This window comes from Triticum aestivum, chromosome 3B (assembly GCF_018294505.1).
Source record: "Triticum aestivum cultivar Chinese Spring chromosome 3B, IWGSC CS RefSeq v2.1, whole genome shotgun sequence".
Classification (NCBI taxonomy): domain Eukaryota; kingdom Viridiplantae; phylum Streptophyta; class Magnoliopsida; order Poales; family Poaceae; genus Triticum; species Triticum aestivum.
This window is the reverse complement of record NC_057801.1, coordinates 606,380,907-606,401,081: the sequence shown is the minus strand read 5'-3', so window position 1 is coordinate 606,401,081 and position 20,175 is coordinate 606,380,907.

The following is a 20,175-nucleotide window of genomic DNA, read 5'->3' as shown; positions in this document are numbered from 1 at the left end:
ACCCCCCTAGGAGCATGCTCGTAATACTTTGTTTTTGATGACTTGTAGATTTTTGCATTAAGCATATGAGTTCTTTTGACTAATGTTGAGTCCATGGACTCTCACCCTTCCACCATTGCTAGCCTCTCTTGTGCCGCGCAACTTTCGCCGGTACCATACACCCACCATATACCTTCCTCAAAACAGCCACCATACCTACCTACTATGGCATTTCCATAGCCATTCTGAGATATATTTCCATGCAACTTTCCACCGTTCCGTTTATATGACACGCATCACCATTGTCATATTGCTCTTTGCATGATCATGTAGTTCACATCGTATTTGTGGCAAGGCCGCCCTCATAATTTTCATACATGTCGCTCTTGATTCATTGCATATCCCAGTACACCACCGGAGGCATTCATATAGAGTCATATCTTGTTCTAGTTTTGAGTTGTAATCTTGAGTTGTAAGTAAATAAAAGTGTGATGATCTTCATTATTAGAGCATTGTCCCAGTGAGGAAAGGATGATGGAGACTATGATTCCCCCACAAGTCGGGAGGAGACTTCGGACTTTACAAAAGAAAAAAAAGAAAAAGAGAGGAAGACCAAAAAAAAGGCCAAAGAAAAAAAAAGAGAAAAAAGAAAATAAAAAAAAGAAAAAAGGAAAAAAAGAAAAAATGAGAGGAAAAGAGAGAAGGGATAATGCTACTATCTTTTTACCACACTTGTGCTTCAAAGTAGCACCATGATCTTCATGATAGAGAGTCTCATATGTTGTCACTTTCATATACTAGTGGGAATTTTTCATTATAGAACTTGGCTTGTATATTCCGATAATGGGCTTCCTCAAAATTCCCTAGGTCTTCGTGAGCAAGCAAGTTGGATGCACACCCACTTAGTTTCTTTTGTTGAGCTTTCATACATTTATAGCTCTAGTGTATCCGTTGCATGACAATCCCTACTCACTCACATTGATATCTATTAACGGGCATCTCCATAGCCCATTGATACGCCTAGTTGATGTGAGACTATCTTCCACCTTTTTGTCTTCTCCACAACCACCGTTCTATTCCACATATAGTGCTATGTCCATGGCTCACGCTCATGTATTGCGTGAAAATTGAAAAAGTTTGAGATTACTAAAGTATGAAACAATTGCTTGGCTTGTCATCGGGGTTGTGCATGATTAAATACTTTGTGTGATGAAGATAGAGCAACAGCCAGACTATATGATTTTGTAGGGATAACTTTCTTTAGCCATGTTATTTTGAGAAGACATGATTGCTTTTATTAGTATGCTTGAAGTATTACTATTTCTTTTGTCAATATGAACTTTTATTTTGAATCATTTGGATCTGAACATTCCTGCCACAATAAAGAAAATTACATTGAGAATTATGCTAGGTAGCATTCCACATCAAAAATTCCGTTTTTATCATTTAGCTACTCTAGGACGAGCAGGAATTAAGCTTGGGGATGCTTGATACGTCTCCAACGTATCTATAATTTTTGATTGTTCCATGCTATTATATTACCCCTTTTGGATGTTTATGGGCTTTATTTTACACATTTATATCATTTTTGGGACTAACCTGCTAACCGGAGGCCCAGCCCGTATTGCTGTTTTTTTTGCCTATTTCAGTATTTTGAAGAAAAGGAATATCAAACGGAGTCCAAACGGAATGAAACCTTCGGGAGCATGATTTTTGGAACGAACGTGATCCAGAGGACTTGGGGTGCAAGCCAAGAAGCAGCCGAGGCAGCCACGATATAGGAGGGTGCGCCCACCCCCTCTGGGCGCGCCCCCTATCTCGTGGGCCCCTCAGGCAGCCACCGACCTACTTCTTCCTCCTATATATACCCACGTACCCCGAAAACATCCATGGAGCCAACGAAAAACAATTTCCACCACCGTAACCTTCTGTATCCGCGAGATCCCATCTTGGAGCCTTCGTCGGAGCTCCGCCGGAGGGGGAATTGACCATGGAGGGCTCCTACATCAACACCATAGCCCCTCCGATGAGTTGTGAATAGTTTACCACAGACCTTCGGGTCCATAGTTATTAGCTAGATGGCTTCTTCTCTCTTTTTGGATCTCAATACCATGTTTGCCCCCTCTCTTGTGGAGATCTATTCGATGTAAACTCTTTTTGTGGTGTTTTTGTCGAGATCTGATGAATTGTGGGTTTATGATCAAGTTTATCTATGAGAAATATTTGAATCTCCTCTGAATTCTTTTATGTATGATTGAGTTATCTTTGCAAGTCTCTTCGAATTATCAGTTTGGTTTGGCCTACTAGATTGATCTTTCTTGCCATGGGAGAAGTGCTTAGCTTTGGGTTCAATCTTGCGGTGTCCTTACCTAGTGACAGCAGGGGTTGCAAGGCACGTATTGTATTGTTGCCATCGAGGATAAAAAGATGGGGTTTATATCATATTGCTTAAGTTTATCCCTCTACATCATGTCATCTTTCTTAATGCGTTACTCTGTTCTTATGAACTTAATACTCTAGATGCATGCTGGATAGCGGTCGATGTGTGGAGTAATAGTAGTAGATGCAGGCAGGAGTCGGTCTACTTGTTGCAGACGTGATGCCTATATACATGATCATGCCTAGATAATCTCATAATTATTCGCTTTTCTATCAATTGCTCGACAGTAATTTGTTCACCCACCGTAATACTTATGCTATCTTGAGAGAAGCCACTAGTGAAACCTATGGCCCCCGGGTCTATCTTTTATCATATAAGTTTTCATTATTCTTTTATTTGCATCTTTACTTTTCCAATCTATATTATAAAATACCAAAAATATATTTATCTTATCATACTATCTCTATCAGATCTCACTTTCACAAGTGGCCGTGAAGGGATTGACAACCCCTTTATTGCGTTGGTTGCGAGTTCTTTGTTTGTTTGTGTAGGTGCGTGGGACTTTTGAGGAGCATCCTACTGGATTGATACCTTGGTTCTCAAAAACTAAGGGAAATACTTACGCTACTATTGCTGCATCACCCTTTCCTCTTCAAGGAAAACCAATGCAAGCTCAAGACATAGCAGTGAGCCATGGATATAACACTATGATGGAATAGAATATGGTGGTTGTGGAGAAGACAAAAAAGGAGAAGATAGTCTCACATCAACTAGGCGTATCAACGGGCTATGGAGATGCCCATCAATATATATCAATGTGAGTGAGTAGGGATTGCCATGCAATGGATTCACTAGAGCTATAAGTGTATGAAAGCTCAAAAAGAAACTAAGTAGGTGTGCATCCAACTCGCTTGCTCACGAAGACCTAGGGCATTTTGAGGAAGCCCATTAGTGGAATATACAAGCCAAGTTCTATAATGAAAATTCCCACTAGTACATGAAAGTGACAAAATAGGAGACTCTGTATCATGAAGATCAAGGTGCTACTTTGAAGCAGAAGTGTGGAAAAAGGATAGTAACATTGCCCCTTCTCTCTTTTTCTCTCATTTTTTTTATTCGTGGCTTCTCTTTTTTTGGCCTCTTTTTTATTTTATTTTATTTTTCGTCCGGAGCCTCATCCCGACTTGTGGGGGAATCATAGTATCCATCATCCTTTCCTCACATGGGACAATGCTCTAATAATGAAGATCATCACACTTTTATTTACTTACAACTCAAGAATTACAACTCAATGCTTAGAACAAAATATGACTCTATGTGAATGCCTCCGGCGGTGTACCGGGATTTGCAATGATTCAAGAGTGACATGTATGAAAGAATTATGAATGGTGGCTTTGCCACAAATACGATGTCAACTACAGGATCATGCAAAGCAATATGACAAAGAGGGAGCGTGTCATAACAAACGTAACAGTGGAAAGTTGCATGGCAATATATCTCAGAATGGCTATGGAAATACCATAATAGGTAGGTATGGTGGCTGTTTTGAGGAAGGTGTATGGTGGGTGTATGGTACCGGCGAAAGTTGCGCGGCACTAGAGAGGCTAGCAACGGTGGAAGGGTGAGAGTGCGTATAATCCATGGACTCAACATTTGTCATAAAGAACTCACATACTTATTGCAAAAATCTATTAGTTATCAAAATTGAAGTACTACGTGCATGCACTTAGGGGGATAGATTGGTAGGAAAAGACATCGCTCGTCCCCGACCGCCACTCATAAGGAAGACAATAAATAAATAAATCATGCTCCAACTTCATCACATAACGGTTCACCATACGTGCATGCTACAAGAATCACAAACTTTAAAACAAGTATCTCTCAAATTCACAACTACTCCACTAGCATGACTCTAATATCACCATCTTCATATCTCAAAACAATCATAAAGAATCAAACTTCTCATAATATTCAATGCACTTTATATGAAAGTTTTTATTATATCCATCTTGGATGCCCATCATATTAGGACTAGTTTTATAACCCAAGCAAATTACCATGCTATTCTAAAAGACTCTCAAATAATATAAGTGAAGCATGAGAGTTCAACAATTTCTATAAAATAAAGCCACCGCCGTGCTCTAAAAAGATATAAGGGAAGTACTAGAGCAATATTGCCTAGCTCAAAAGATATAAGTGAAGCACATAGAGTATTCTAATAAATCACGATTCATGCGTGTCTCTCCCAAAAGGTGTTTACATCAAGGATGATTTTGGTAAACTAAAAATCAAAGACTCAAATCATACAAGACGCTCCAAGCAAAACACATATCATGTGGTGAATAAAAACGTAGTCTCAAGTAAAGTTACCGATAGACGAAGACGAAAGAGGGGATGCCTTCTGGGGCATCCCCAAGCTTAGGCCTTTGGTTGTCCTTGAATATTACCTTGGGGTGCCTTGATCCTTCCCAATCTTATCTCTTGCCACTCCTTATCCCATAGTCCATCAAGTCCTTACCCAAAACTTGAAAACTTCACAACACAAAACTCAACAGAAAATCTCATGAGCTCCGTTAGTATAAGAAAATAAATCATCACTTTAAGGTACTGTTTTAAACTCAATTTTTGTTTATATTGGTGTAATATCTACTGTATTCCAACTTTTGCATGGTTCATACCCCCCGATATTACCCATAGATTCATCAAAATAAGCAAACAACACGCAAAAAATAGAATCTATCAAAAACAGAACAGTCTGTAGTAATCTGTAACTCTCGAATACTTCTGTAACTCCAAAAATTCGTAAAAATTAGGAAAACCTGACTAATTTGTATACCAATCCATATAAAAATAAATAAGATCAAAAGAATGTTTCTGTGAATTTTTAAAACTAATTTACTAAGCGCAAAAGTTTCTGATTTTCAGCAGGATCAACACAACTATCACAGTAAGCTATCCTACATGTTTCACTTGGCACAAACACTAATTAAAACATGAAACCACATCTAACCAGAGTATAGATGAATTATTTATTACTAAATAGAAGTAAGAAGCAAAGAACAAAAATAAAATTGGGTTGCCTCCCAACAAGCGCTATTCTTTAAAGCGTTTTAGCTAGGCATTGCTAATTTTAATGATGCTCGCATTAAAGATAACAATTGAAACACAAAGAGAGCATCATAAAATATGTGACAAACACGTTTAAGTCTAACATGTTTCCTATGCATAGGGATTTTATAAGCAAACAAATTATCAAGACAAGCAAAAACCACCATATGCGAGGATGAAGAAAGAAACAATTGCAATCTCAACATGAAGAGAGGTAATTTAGTAACATAAAAATTTCTATAACCATGTTTTACTCTCTCATAATAATCACATGTAGCATCATAAGTAAATTCAACAAAATAGCTATCACATAACATATTCGCAACATGATCCACATGCATATGAAGTTGACACTCTTCCAAAATAGTGGGATTAACATTAACTAAAGTCATGACCTCTCCAGACCCACCTTTATCAAAAAATTCATAAGATTGAACATTATCCAAATATGTGGGATCTAAAGTTGACACTCTTCCAAACCCACTTTCAATATTATTGCAAACATTATTATCAATCTCATATTAATCACGGGCTTAAATAAATTTTCAAGATCATACGAAGAATCAGCCAATCATGATCATTGCCACAAGTAGTAGACATAGCAAAAATAGCATCCCCAAGCTTAGGGTTTTGCATAATATTAGCACAATTGACATTAACAGAATTTGTAATAACATCATTGCAATCATGCTTTTTATTTAAGAAGCTATCGTGAGTCTCTTCATAAACTTCTTCATCACAATTTTCAGATTCACGAATTTCAAGCAAAACCTCATAAAGATAATATAGTGCACTCAAATCACTAGAAATTGGTTCATCATAATTGGATCTCTTAAAAAGATTAGCAAGTGGATGGGGATCCATAACTTTTAGCAAGCCAAGATGCAAGCAAAAAGAAGGCACATGGTAACACAAGCAAACAAAAGATCGAACGGAAGAGGGGCAAAGAAAAGGCGAAGGTTTTCCAAAATCGTTTTAGAAGTGGGGGAGAGGAAAACAAGAGGTGAATGGCGAACAATGTAATGCAAGAGAGAAGAGTTTATGTAACATCCCAATTTTCAATTTGGATGTTATTTATAGATCATTCATATGCATCCATGATTTATGCATTTTGTTTCATTTGTTTTAGTTGGATTTTGATCCAAGAGACCTTAAGCAACTCAAGGACCAAGTTGAGAGAGTTGGAGGTTTCCCAAAAATCCATTTTTGTTTTTTCCAAAATTTGGAAAATTGGATCAAATTGTTTATTCAAAATTCTTTTCCAATTATTTTGCAAATAAATAAAATAAAGAGAGAAGATAAAATGACTTCATCAAAAACAGTAAAGAAATATTGGAATTTGAATTTTTGAATATTTTATTTTATTTGCAAGTTTTTTTTGCGGAGTAATTAGTACAAATAAGTTTGTTCTTAGTTTAGGCATTTAGGCCCCAAAAAATATTCACTAGGTCATTAATAAGGCCATATTAATATGTGAAGTTTTCTGGTATTGTTAGGTATTTAATTATACTAGTTTTGCGTGTTTTTCTTCTCTGAAAAAATTGTTTTTTTTAAAAATCTTCGCAGCCGAAGTGGGCCAGCCCAGCTAGTCACGAGGCCGCGGCCCAGCCAGCCCCGCACCGACTCCGCGAGGAGTCCGGTCGCCGCCCGCCTCCTGCCGCCATGTTCGGCTCGGACATGTCACCGCCTCCACCTTGCCCCTCGCGCAAGCCGTCGCCTCCCACGGCCCCTTTAAAAGCCGAGGCCCGGCCCCTCTCCTTGCAAGTTGAGCGCCGCCGCCGCCATGCGCACTCGCCGCTGCCACAACTGCCGACATCGCTGCCCCGCGCCACACTCCGCCGATGCCGTCGCGCCGCATCCACCGCCGATGCTGCCGCACTCTGCTGCCGCCACCGTCCCGCCCGGAGCACCGCCGCCGTCCCGCCCGGAGTGCTGCCGCTGCTGACCGACTCGCCGTTGACGACCCCGCCCGCCCTGTAAGCGCCGCCGCCCTCGTCCGCGATCTGGATCCAACGATCCAGATCAAGATATGTTTTTTTGAACCGTTTTTAGCGAGCGTTCACTCGTTAGATCTCGGTAGCGAATGGTTTTCGTTCATTTAGTTTCTGTAGCGAACGTTCGTTCGGTAGATTTTCCTTTTTCTTTTATGTTTTCTTCCAAGGACCTATTCACTAGGATTTTATTTATAGTTTAGTCCCTGTGTTTCAAACTAGTGCAACTTTTTCCTTGTTTGCCCGAATTTTATGAAACCAACGCAAAAATATTCAGAGTGATCTCATCTATCTAGTAAACCAACTTGAAAATATTTTTGAAAGTTTAAAAATTTGAATTTGTTCAGATTTGAGTTTGAACTTCTTTTGTCCATAACTTGAGTTTTGTAGCTCCGTTTTAGTTGATTCTGTTTGCAAATTGAAGCTAATCACATGTACCTTCTATTAAGATCTAATCCACATAATTATAATACTGTTAAAAATTGTTTTCTACTTAGCTTATTTATTTGCTTGTTTTTGAGTTTTCTGGATCTTTTCTTCGATTCTCTTTGCATCTTTTGCTTGAGTGCTTATGTATGATATTGTTCGTTTACGATAGATTTTTTGGAGTGCGAAGCTTGTTACTACGAATCTCTAGAGTTTTCCGATCGTCAGCAAGGCAAGTTACACTTTGATCATTGAGGGAGTCCTGGATTAGGGGGTGTCCGGATGACCGGACTATAACCTTTGGCCGGACTCCTGGACTATGAAGATACAAGATTGAAGACTTCGTCCCGTGTCCGGATGGGACTTTCCTTGGCGTGCAAGGCAAGCTTGGTGATATGGATATGTAGATCTGCTCCCATTGTAACCAACTCTGTGTAACCCTAGCCCTCTCCGGTGTCTATATAAACCGGAGGGTTTTAGTCCATAGGACGAACAACAATCATACCATAGGCTAGCTTCTAGGGTTTAGCCTCTCTGATCTCGTGGTAGATCTACTCTTGTACTACCCATATCATCAATATTAATCAAGCAGGAGTAGGGTTTTACCTCCATCGAGAGGGCCCGAACTTGGGTAAAAACATCGTGTCCCTTGTCACCTGTTACCATCCGCCTAGACGCACAGTTCGGGACCCCCTACCCGAGATCCGCCGGTTTTGACACTGACATTGGTGCTTTCATTGAGAGTTCCTCTGTGTCGTCATCTTTAGGCCCGATGGCTCCTCCGATCATCAATGACGATGCGGTCCAGGGTGAGACTTTTCTCCCCGGACAGATCTTCGTATTCGGCGGCTTTGCACTGCGGGCCAATTCGCTTGGCCATCTGGAGCAGATCGAAAGCTACGCCCCTGGACATTAGGTCAGGTTTGGAAGTTTGAACTACACGACTGCCATCCGCGGAGACTTGATCTTCGACGGGTTCGAGCCACAGCCGAGTGCTCCACACTGTCATGATGGGCATGATCTAGCTCTGTCGCTGAACAGTGCCTAGGAGGCCGCCCCAGTGTCCGCTCCGACCCTTAGCTCGGAGCCGACTGTGCCAATCGAGGACGGGTGGCTAGACACCACCTCGGGGGCTGCAATCTCTACAGCGATTGAGCCGGACACCGCCTCGGGGGCTGCAATCTCTATGGTGATCGAGCCGAACACCAGCCTTGTCCTTTGCGAAGCTCATGACTCCAAGGTGCCGGACTCCTTTCCGAACTCCGAACCTTCCGCGCCCCTGCCGATCGAACCCGATTGGGCGCCGATCATGGAGTTCGCCGCCGCAGACTTCTTTCAGCACTCGCCCTTCGGTGACATTCTGAATTCACTAAAGTCTCTCTCTTTGTCAGGAGAGCCCTGGCGGGACTATGGCCAGCAAGGTTGGGATGCGGACGACGAAGAAATTCAAAGCCCACCCACCACCCACTTCGTAGCCACTATCGATGATTTAGCTGACATGCTCGACTTCGACTCTGAAGACATCGACGGTATGGACGCCGATGCAGGAGACGACCAAGAACCAGCACCTAAAGGGCACTGGAAGGCCACCTCGTCATATGACATATACATGGTGGACACTCCAAAAGAAGGGAATGGCGATGGAACAACGGAGGATGACCCCTCCAAGAAGCAGCCTAAGAGCCGGCGTCAGCAGCGCCGCTCTAAATCCCGCCAAAGAAAAAATGGCGATTACAGCACGGGAGATAATAACACCCCAGACAGTGCCGAATACAACCCCTCCAGCAGGATTCAACACAGGAGGATGGAGAAGCTAACCCTCATGAGAGAGCGGCATACAGAGAGGTAGAGGACGATAATTACATGCCTCCCTCCGAAGATGAGGCAAGCCTCGACGATGACGAATTTGTCGTGCCTGAGGATCCCGTCGAACAAGAGCGTTTCAAACGCAGGCTTATGGCCACGGCGAGCAGCCTCAAGAAAAAACAACAGCAACTTAGAGCTGACCAAGACTTGCTAGCCGATAGATGGACTGAAGTCCTTGCAGCCGAAGAGTACGAACTCGAACGCCCCTCCAAGAGCTACACAAAGTGCAGGCTGCTACCCCGATTAGAGGAGGAAGCACTTAAACCTACATCACCAGCGCACGACGCGGCCGACCGGTCACCTCGTGGCCGCGACAGAGAGGCCTCTCGGCCGTCCACTCAAGCCGCACCCCGGTGTCGCTCAAAAAATACAAAGGCACGAGGAAATGTGCCAGTCCTACGAGACATATTGGAGGACAAGGAAAGGCAAACAAGATCGATCTATGGATCGCGTGGGCGCCCCATGGCACGTGACGATAACCGTCATGCCGGATATGGCAAATACGGCCAGGCCGAACACAGCAAACAAAGCTCATTTGGGCCACGTCGTGATATAGCCCAGTACAGAGGTGCCGCACACCCACTATGCTTCACAGATGAAGTAATGGACCATCAAATCACCGAGGGTTTTAAACCCATAAACATCGAATCATATGATGGCACAACAGATCCTGCGGTATGGATCGAGGATTATCTCCTTCATATCCACATGGCCCGCGGTGATGATCTACACGCTATCAAATAGCTCCCACTCAAGCTTAAAGGACCAGCTCGGCATTGGCTTAACAGCTTGCCAGCAGAGTCAATTGGTTGCTGGGAGGACCTGGAAGCCGCATTCCTCGACAATTTCCAGGGCACCTATGTGCGACCACCAGACGCCAATGACCTAAGCCACATAATTCAGCAGCTAGAGGAATCGGCCAGACAATTCTGGACACGGTTCCTAACCAAGAAAAATCAAATAGTCGACTGTCCGGATGCAGAGGCCCTCGCAGCCTTCAAACATAACATCCGTGAAGAATGTCTTTCCCGGCACCTAGGATAGGAAAAGCCGAAATCCATGGCAGCCCTCACAACACTCATGACCCGCTTTTGCACGGGAGAAGACAGCTGGCTAGCTCGTAGTAATAATATGACCAAGAGCCCTGGTAATTCGGATACCAAGAACAGCAATGGCAGGTCGCGTCGCAATAAGCACAAGCGCTGCATGAACAGCGACAATACGGAGGATACGACAGTTAATGCCAGATTCAGAGGCTCTAAACCCGGTCAGCGGAAAAAGCCATTCAAAAGAAATACAACGGGCCCGTCCAATTTGGTCCGAATACTCGATCACTCGTGCCAGATACACGGCACCCCCGAAATACCAGCCAATCACACCAACAGGGATTGTTGGGTGTTCAAGCAGGCAGGCAAGTTAAGTGCCGAAAACAGAGACAAGGGGCTGCATAGCAATGACGAGGAGGAGCCCCGGCCGCCGAACAATAGGGGATAGAAGGGCTTTCCCCCACAAGTGCAGACGGTGAACATGATATACGCAACCCACATCCCCAAAAGAGAGCAGAAGCGTGCACTAAGGGATGTATATGCGTTGGAGCCACTCGCCCCAAAGTTCAACCCGTGGTCCTCCTGCCCGATCACTTTTGATCGAAGGGACCACCCCACTAGCATCCGCCATGGCGGATTCGCCGCATTGGTTCTAGACCCAATCATTGACGGATTTCACCTCACTAGAGTCCTTATGGATGGCGGCAGCAGCCTGAACCTGCTTTATCAGGATACAGTGCAAAAAATGGGCATAGATCCCTCAAGGATTAAACCCACAAAGACGACCTTTAAAGGCGTCATACCAGGTGCAGAGGCCAACTGTACAGGCTTAGTTACACTCGAAGTGGTCTTCGGATCCCCGGATAATTTCCGAAGCAAGGAGTTAATCTTCGACATAGTCCCGTTCCGCAGTGGCTATCACACCCTGCTCGGATGAACCACATTTGCAAAGTTCAATGTGGTGCCGCACTACGCATACCTCAAGCTCAAGATGCCAGGCCCTCGAGGAGTCATTACGATCAATGGAAACACCGAACGCTCTCTCCGAACAGAGGAGCATACGGCGGCCTTCGCGGCGGAAGTACAAAGTAGCCTCTCAAGGCAATTCTCCAGTCCGACTATTAAACGTCCGAACACCGTCAAGCACGCCCGGAGTAACCTACAACAAGACCGCCTGGCATGTTCTGAGCAAGCGTAGCAGTGCGGCCCCAACCCCAGCCCTCGTGAAATTGCGAAACCAGTACCACGCGTACATAATTACGCTCTAGAAATACCATGGGCATAAGGGGAGGGGCACAACCACGGCACGCCCAAAATGCGGCTCAACCGCACTTGGGGCTCCCGATTTTTTCATTTCTTTTTTCTTACTTTCAAGACTCCACTCTCCGGAAGGCCTGTCCGGCAGTACAATCACCGAACACATGATGCAACAGCCAGGGAGGCAGCAAGCTACCTCGAATGTCCAGGTGGTCTCTATAACGAGCTAAATACCTGTCTTACATAAAGTCTCGCAGCTTGCCCCTGGAAGGGGACATGTCAAATAATCCCATCTCTTGCTTATCGCACTATTTGTATCGTTCTGCTTTCACAGCAGCCTTTTAATAAACAATACATAGTTCTTGTCTATTATTGCATTCATTTTTTATGTAAATATGTTCAGTTATGACATTATGCAACTGTACACTTTGGTACGGCCAATACACCAGGGGCTTAAGTACCCCAGAATATGGTGTGAGAAGACCGAACACTCTCATGAGTGCGGCACCCCGAACTTATAACATTATATGCATCAGCTGCGAATCATGTCTTGGGTCAATAGTTGGGTTTGCCCGACTCCCATGTTTTGGTACCTTACGTTCCGTTATATCGGCTAAGGTAGCGCTGGGAGAACTACTGCGATTGTGCCCCAGTTGAGCTGGGTTAAGCACCTCAGTAGAGAAAGCTAAAACTGACCGTCATGATAGGGTGAGAGCCGGTCGCTGTTCGAGAGGTTTTCGAGTCCCTAAAGACTTATGTCGCTTAGAGCGAGGAGCTGGCTTTGTCTGGCCTAGGCGTGGATAGCGCCCCGAGCTCGGTCTTCTGAATACTAGGGGCTTCGCCGAAATTTAAAATTATAGAATTCTATGGCTAAGTGAGAGTGATAAAGCATTATAGTCCGATTGCCTTGTTCGTTGTGCTGAGCGCCTCCCTCGAAGGACCCAAGAATGGGAACAAGAGAGTTCATGTTTATCCTGAACACCCTAGCATTCGTGGCATGGGGGTAGAAGTCGACGACTCGCCATCTCTCAGATTTAATAAACGGCCGCACAGAAGGTAATAAATTCAAAAAGCGTTGCTTAGCACATATGAACAAGTTTTCAGCGCACAGGATAACACGAGCGAGTTTACTCAAAAATTACATCCTTCGAACACTCATTCACCACAAGATAGGCACCCTTCAGGACACCCTCATAATACAACTCGGGCTTGCGATGCTCCTTCCCCTCCGGTGGCCCATCTGTTACCAGCTTCTCAGCATCCATCTTGCCCCAGTGTACTTTAACACGGGCAAGGGCCCTACGGGCGCCTTCGATGCATACGGAGCGCTTGATGATTTCAAGCCATGGACAGGCATCCACCAGCCGCCTTACCAGCCCAAAGTAGCTTCCAGGCGTGACCTCCCCAGGCCATAGCCGGCCTATAAGGCCTTTCATGGCCTGTTCGGCTACCTTATGGAGCTCGACCAGCTGCTTCAGCTGGTCGCTCAAGGGCACCGGGTGTCCAGCCTCAACATACTGGGGCCAGAACACCTTCTCTGTCGAGCTCCCTTCCTCGGCTCGGTAGAATGCGGCAGCGTCGGACACACTGCAGGGCAGATCTGCGAATGCTCCTGGAGAGCTCCGGACTCGGGTAAGTAACAAGTAATTCACTTTCACGTGCTTGCTTTGCATAAAGAATGCCTTACCCGCCGCTATCTTGTTCATCGCCGCAATTTCCTGGAGGGCTTTTTGGGCTTCGGCCTTGGCAGACTTGGCGCTCTCAAGGGCCGAGGCAAGATCGAAATCTCGAGTCTTTGAGTCAAGCTCCAAACTCTTGTGTTTTTTCACAAGAGCGTGGAGCTCTTGCCGCACCTCCGCCACCCGCGCCTCCTGCTTTTCTCACTCGACGTGCTCCACGGCCGCATTGTCCTCGGCCTTGGACAGCGCTTCCTTCAGGGTCGCCATCTCGGTTGTGGCCCCTGTAATACTCACGTTGGTCCTGTCATTATTTGCAACCAGATTTTTTATATATACTTACATAGGGTATTACTTACCTTCCTTGTCCTCGAGCTGCTTCTTGGCAAGGCCGAGATTGTTCTAGGACCGCTCAAGGCTCTGCTTCAATGCACCGACCTCCGCAGTCAGTGCGGCAGAGGTTAGCAGCGCAGCCTGCATTCCCATATTGACATACTTATGTTATACTCCTGCATATATCTTTTTAGATCCTCAGTCCGGCTTTTCTTTCCGAACACCAAGCTGAGCATCAGGGGCTACTGTCTATGCCGTAATATTTTCACATGTCTTAAATACATACCTCAAAGCCTGTTAGAAGGCTGGCACAGGCTTCTATCCGCCCGCTCTTGGCGGACTGAACCTTCTGGATCACCGCACTCATAATAGTGCGGTGCTCCTCATCGATGGAGGCGCTGTTAAGCACCTCCAGCAAATTATCTGGTGCCTCTAGTTGGACGGAGGTCACCGGCGTCGTAGGCTTGCCCTTCTTACGAGGGGGCCGCCTGCCGGACTCCGGAACCACTAAAGGTTCCGGTGCGGTGTCCGACCCAGGGCCGGACTTAGAGCCCTTTGGGGTTTTATCCCCTTTGCGCCTGGAGTCTGGGAGGTCACCTTGCGGCGCCTCTAGGACCACCTCCTCCTGGCTTGGCCCCTTTTGGGACTCCACCTCGGCATCGTCCGCAGGGCAAGGGGAGGTAGTAGTCGGAAGTGAAAGACTATTCACATCCGACGAATCCAGGGAGCCGCTCGACGAAGCGTCCAACCGGGCCTTGGGTGGACTGCATGATTATATTCGGCGTCAGAAGATACTGTGCAATAGAGGAACACCATGAGTTATTCTGGTATCCGGATACTTACGATTTTGCCAGGGGCTTGGCCCTGGATGTCCACTCCTCTTCGCCGTGGTCGGCGTTGGTGGAGTAGTCCGGAGGAAGGGTCTTTCCCTTCTTGGACCCTCCAGCCCCCTAGTTGGGGCGGCCTTCCTTTTATTTCCTCCCCCCGTTGGAGGGGGAGAGGCCTCTTCTTCCTCCTCCTTGTCTTCGTGGGAGGAGTGCCCTTTGGAGTCGTAGGGCGATGAATCCAACACCACCAGGCGCCGAGAACTCTTTCGAGTTCCCGTGGCCTTCTTCTTGGCCTTCTTCTTCGGCGCCACGTAAGGTGCCGGGACCAGCAGCTTCGCCAAGCGGGCATCTGCGGGGCCTTCGGGCAAAGGAGCCAGACAGTCGATCTGTCCGGATTTCTTCTGCCAGTCCTATCAAAGGAACGGGAGCTTAGATCCCGCATAGAGTCAAACTATGAAAAACAAGTATCCTGTAAAGGGTAAAACAAACTTACTGCGCTGGCTTGGCGCTTCGCGCAGAATCTGCGATCCTCGGTAATGGGAGGGGGGACCTCGGCGCCCTTGAATAACACCTTCCAGGCATCCTAGTGCGTTGTGTCAAAGATCCTGGACAAAGTTTGGTGTTGGGCCGGGTCGAACTCCCACAAGTAAAAAGCCCGTTGTTGGCATGGGAGGATCCGGCGGAAGAGCATGACCTGGACTACGTTGACAAGTTTAACCTTCTTGTCCATCAGGTTTTGGACGCATGTTTGGAGTCCGGTCAGCTCCTCCGAATTACCCCACGACAGGCCCGTCTCTTTCCAGGAGGTGAGCCGGGTGGGGATGCCAGATTGGAATTTGGGGGCCGCTGCCCATTCAGGGTCATGCGGCTCGGTGATGTAGAACCACCCCGATTGCCACCCTTTGATGGTTTCCACAAAGGAGCCCTTGAGCCATGTGACGTTGGGCAACTTGCCCACCATGGCGCCTCCGCACTCCGCCTGCTGGCCCCCCACTACCTTCGGCTTGACGTTGAAGATCTTCAGCCATAAGCCGAAGTGGGGCTTGATGCGGAGGAAGGCCTCACACACGACGATAAACGCCGAGATGTTGAGGATGAAGTTCGGGGCCAGATCGTGGAAATCCAGGCCGTAGTAGAACATGAGCCCCCGGACAAATGGGTGGAGTGGGAAGCCCAGTCCACGAAGGAAATGGGGGAGGAACACCACCCTCTCATGGGGCCTAGGGGTGGGGATGAGCTGCCCCTCGTCTGGAAGCCGGTGCGCAATGTCGTTGGATAAGTATCCGGCTTTCCTCAACTTTTTGATGTGCCCCTCCGTGATGGAGGAGGCCATCCACCTGCCTCCCACTCCAGACATGGCTGGAGAAGGTTGAGGTGGGAAGTGCGGACTTGGGCGCTGGAGCTCGAGTGCGCGAAAATGGGTAAGCGAAGGAGGAAGAAGGCGTAGATGGAAAGGGTGGATTCTTATCCCCTTATATGGGCGGACGAAACTATGTGCCCCCACCAGCCTGGTAAAACTCGCTTATCTCCCAAGCGCCGTGATTAATGGCACGGTTGGGTTACCCACGCCCGTATTGATGAGAATCCCGGAATAAGGGTACACGATCTCTGCTTCGACAAGAAGTGCCAAGGAAACCACCTCGCTAAACGCGCTAAGGCGGGACAGTAAAGGCTTGGCCGTGGCGTGATGTCATGCTGCAGAATACGTCAGCAGATTAGATTTGTAAAAATATTATTCTCTCTACGGTTGTATGTGGAACTTATTTTGCAGAGCCGGACACTATCCTTGTGTTCAAAACCTTCTATGAAGTATTCGGAGGAGGAACCTGCCTTGCAATGCCGAAGACAATCTGCGCGCCGGACTCGTCGTCATTGAAGCCTAGTTCAGGGGCTACTGAGGGAGTCCTGGATTAGGGGGTGTCCGGATGACCGGACTATAACCTTTGGCCGGACTCCTGGACTATGAAGATACAAGATTGAAGACTTCGTCCCGTGTCCGGATGGGACTTTCCTTGGCGTGGAAGGTAAGCTTGGCGATACGGATATGTAGATCTCCTCCCATTGTAACCGACTCTGTGTAACCCTAGCCCTCTCCGGTGTCTATATAAACCGGAGGGTTTTAGTTCGTAGGACGAACAACAATCATACCATAGGCTAGCTTCTAGGGTTTAGCCTCTCTGATCTCGTGGTAGATCTACTCTTGTACTACCCATATCATCAATAGTAATCAAGCAGGAGTAGGGTTTTACCTCCATCGAGAGGGCCCGAACCTGGGTAAAAACATCGTGTCCCTTGTCTCCTGTTACCATCCGCCTAGACGCACAGTTCGGGACCCCCTACCCGAGATCCACCGGTTTTGACACCGACAATCATACTCTTTTATACCCAGTTTTACTATGCAGTAGTTTCACCCTCAAGGATTTACTATGTGGTTTGGTTGTAGTTCATGAGGTAGGAACCTATTACCTTTGATCACCCTAGGAATATACGTTATGCTCATAGTTTGCTTAGCCATGCTCGTAGATGGGGATTGGTATGTGAGATCATGAAAGTTGCGAAAGTAATAATTACTAAGGGAAAGTTAAGGTGGCAACTTTAATACACATCTGGCTGGATTGTTTGGGGCACCTGGAGAAACTAGTGCTTTCCCAAGGGAATCCCAAAGTACCCGTGTGATTACCCTAGGTCCGCCACCCAGGCTCAAAGGGATCATATGATATTTCATGCCTAGAAGCTTCCGTGTGAAGCCACAAGCCATTATGGGCTCTGGCATAGCTGAGTAAGTTGTGTGACCTCTTTCCGTGGTAGACTAGCAGATGTAGTGGGAAAGTAGGTGTACAGGTCTACCCAGGGTTTAGAGGGAATGCCTCAGAAAGACCATGTCTCGATCTTCCGATCATGGATGCGGTCGAGTCTTGTGGGGAAAAGTGCGCAAACCTCTGCAGAGTGTACAAACTAATCATGGTTAGCCGTGCCCCCGGTTATGGACAATTTGAGTATCTGGAAGTGAATTATTGGTTGATCTCATCACTCTTTAATTAATGTATTGGGTTTTATTATTCGTACTTGGTAATTTTGGGATTGAGTTGGAGGAACCTTCTACTGATGTCATAAACTTGGTAGTAAATAAAATCTAATCCTTTGTTGTAGGAAAAAATTAGCTTTATGCAAAAATTAAACATAGAGCCTCCACCAGCCAAATATGCATGTAGTTATAGTCTCTTTCATTCATTGCTCTATAGTGTGACTTTGCCAGCATATTCCATGTGCTGACCTACACGGCTGCAACATGTAATGTTGCCGAGTTTTTCGACAAAGAATAAGGTGAGCTAGGTCATTGTCATGCACTCAGTTATGCCGTGGAGTTGAGGGACTCATTTATCTTCAAAGATTCCGCAGTTACTTTATTTAGATGGCCTTTAGCCATATTTTCGTAATAAATACTCTTTATGAGGACCTCGATGTAATAAGTGTATGATTGAACTCTGTTATAATTCCCCGAGTACTGTGTGTGTCAGCATACCGACCCAGGGATGACACTTAAGCACAGAGACTTCAATCCATTGGGATCGGGTCGCTACAAGATGGTATCAGAGCACACGCTGACTGTAGGACGCGACCACTAGGAAAAGCTACATGATACTCTTCTCTATTCATTTCTAGTTCTCCTCTATTTATACTCTATAGATGTCGGATCCCAGGAACAAGTTCAGTCAGCAGGATGATGACACCCCTTTCGGACGACACCTGAAGGAAGTCACAAAGTACTTGTACATCGGTCTACCAAGTTTCACCGGAACCTTCACTGCAACTTTACCAGAAGAGGAGCGCTGAAGGATCAAAGGTCGTGTACCTGGGAGGACTTTTGCACCGACTACCGAGCCCATCGGGTTTGCTTTGGATGCCCCAACTTGGAGCTTAGGAAAGAGCATGGCAGCTCGCATCACCTTTGGACGCATTTGTGAGGTGTACCACAAGTATCTTGAAGACACCATCTACCAGATATGTGGGCACCGGGATGAGCAATGGGGGATGATTCGCACCAGGAAGGATGTATCTAGTGTAGCATACATATAGGAGATGGATCAACACATTCGTCGATATGAGAACCAAATGTGTGCTATCATGAAGAAGACCAAGAAGGTGATGACCAGGAATATCGAGATAGAAGAGGAGCTCAAGGCAACCCACGATGGATATGAAGAGGAAATTGCTGTGCTACTGGAGAAGAATGAAGACTTGAAGAAGAAGCTAGGAATACCCGAGGTGAAACAAAAGCGTGAAGTACATATTCATGAAGACGACTACATCATACTAGATGACACGGACAGTGATGAAGATGAAGACAGTGATGAGGATGAAGACAATGATGATGACGCTAGAGATCATGATTATGAGCCCATGGAGTCTTTCACCGATCAAAACTTCTAGACGACCACCATATTACTATTAGAGTTCTTCCAAGTAGTTAGAAATCATTTGTAAGATTTTGTAATAGTAGCTTAGATTGATTGTGTGAATATTGTTTGATTTGAGTGGTGTGAATTGAATGTATTTGTCTCATATGCATATGGGTAGTGAAATCTCTCATTAGACCTTATTCTATTCTGTTTTCTCACCCCTCTAACCCATCAGATGCCTCTGAGACGTGACCACGGATTCACTTTTCCACCGGAGCTCACCCAGTTGAGCCAACAGCAGAATGCTTTAATGCAGATGATGATCTAGAACCAAGGCAATAATAACGACAACAACAATAACCACTACAAAAAAAGACACATCCGTGACACTTTGGGCCGAACGATTTTTTTCTGTCATGCTTATGACACTTCTATGTCGATAATTGTGACAAAACCCGGTATCATCATAGATGTGGCGGGCTCCTACTTCTATGACAATAAATCATGACAGAAAATGGGCTTTTCGTCCTGGGCGGGCCGGATATGCAGCTACATGACATTCTTTGGGCTGTCCACGATGGAAAAAACTGTGGTAGAAGCGAGGGCGAGGAATATTTTGGGGAGTTCCCAGTTACGGTGGGTGGTCACGGGCCGAGCGATGCACGTTTCTCTCATACACTTACACGCGTGGGTGCGAGGCATTGGGTTCTAACTGAACCCGAGCGAGGCGTTCGCCTAACTGGACCCGAGCGATTGCACTGCAGGCTACTTGTTACTGAACCCAAGCGATCGATCGATGACTGTTAAATGAACCCGGTTGAGCGATTCCTTTGCTACTGCTGCTAACTGAAGCCGATCGATGCTGCCTCTGGATGAACAGTGAGCC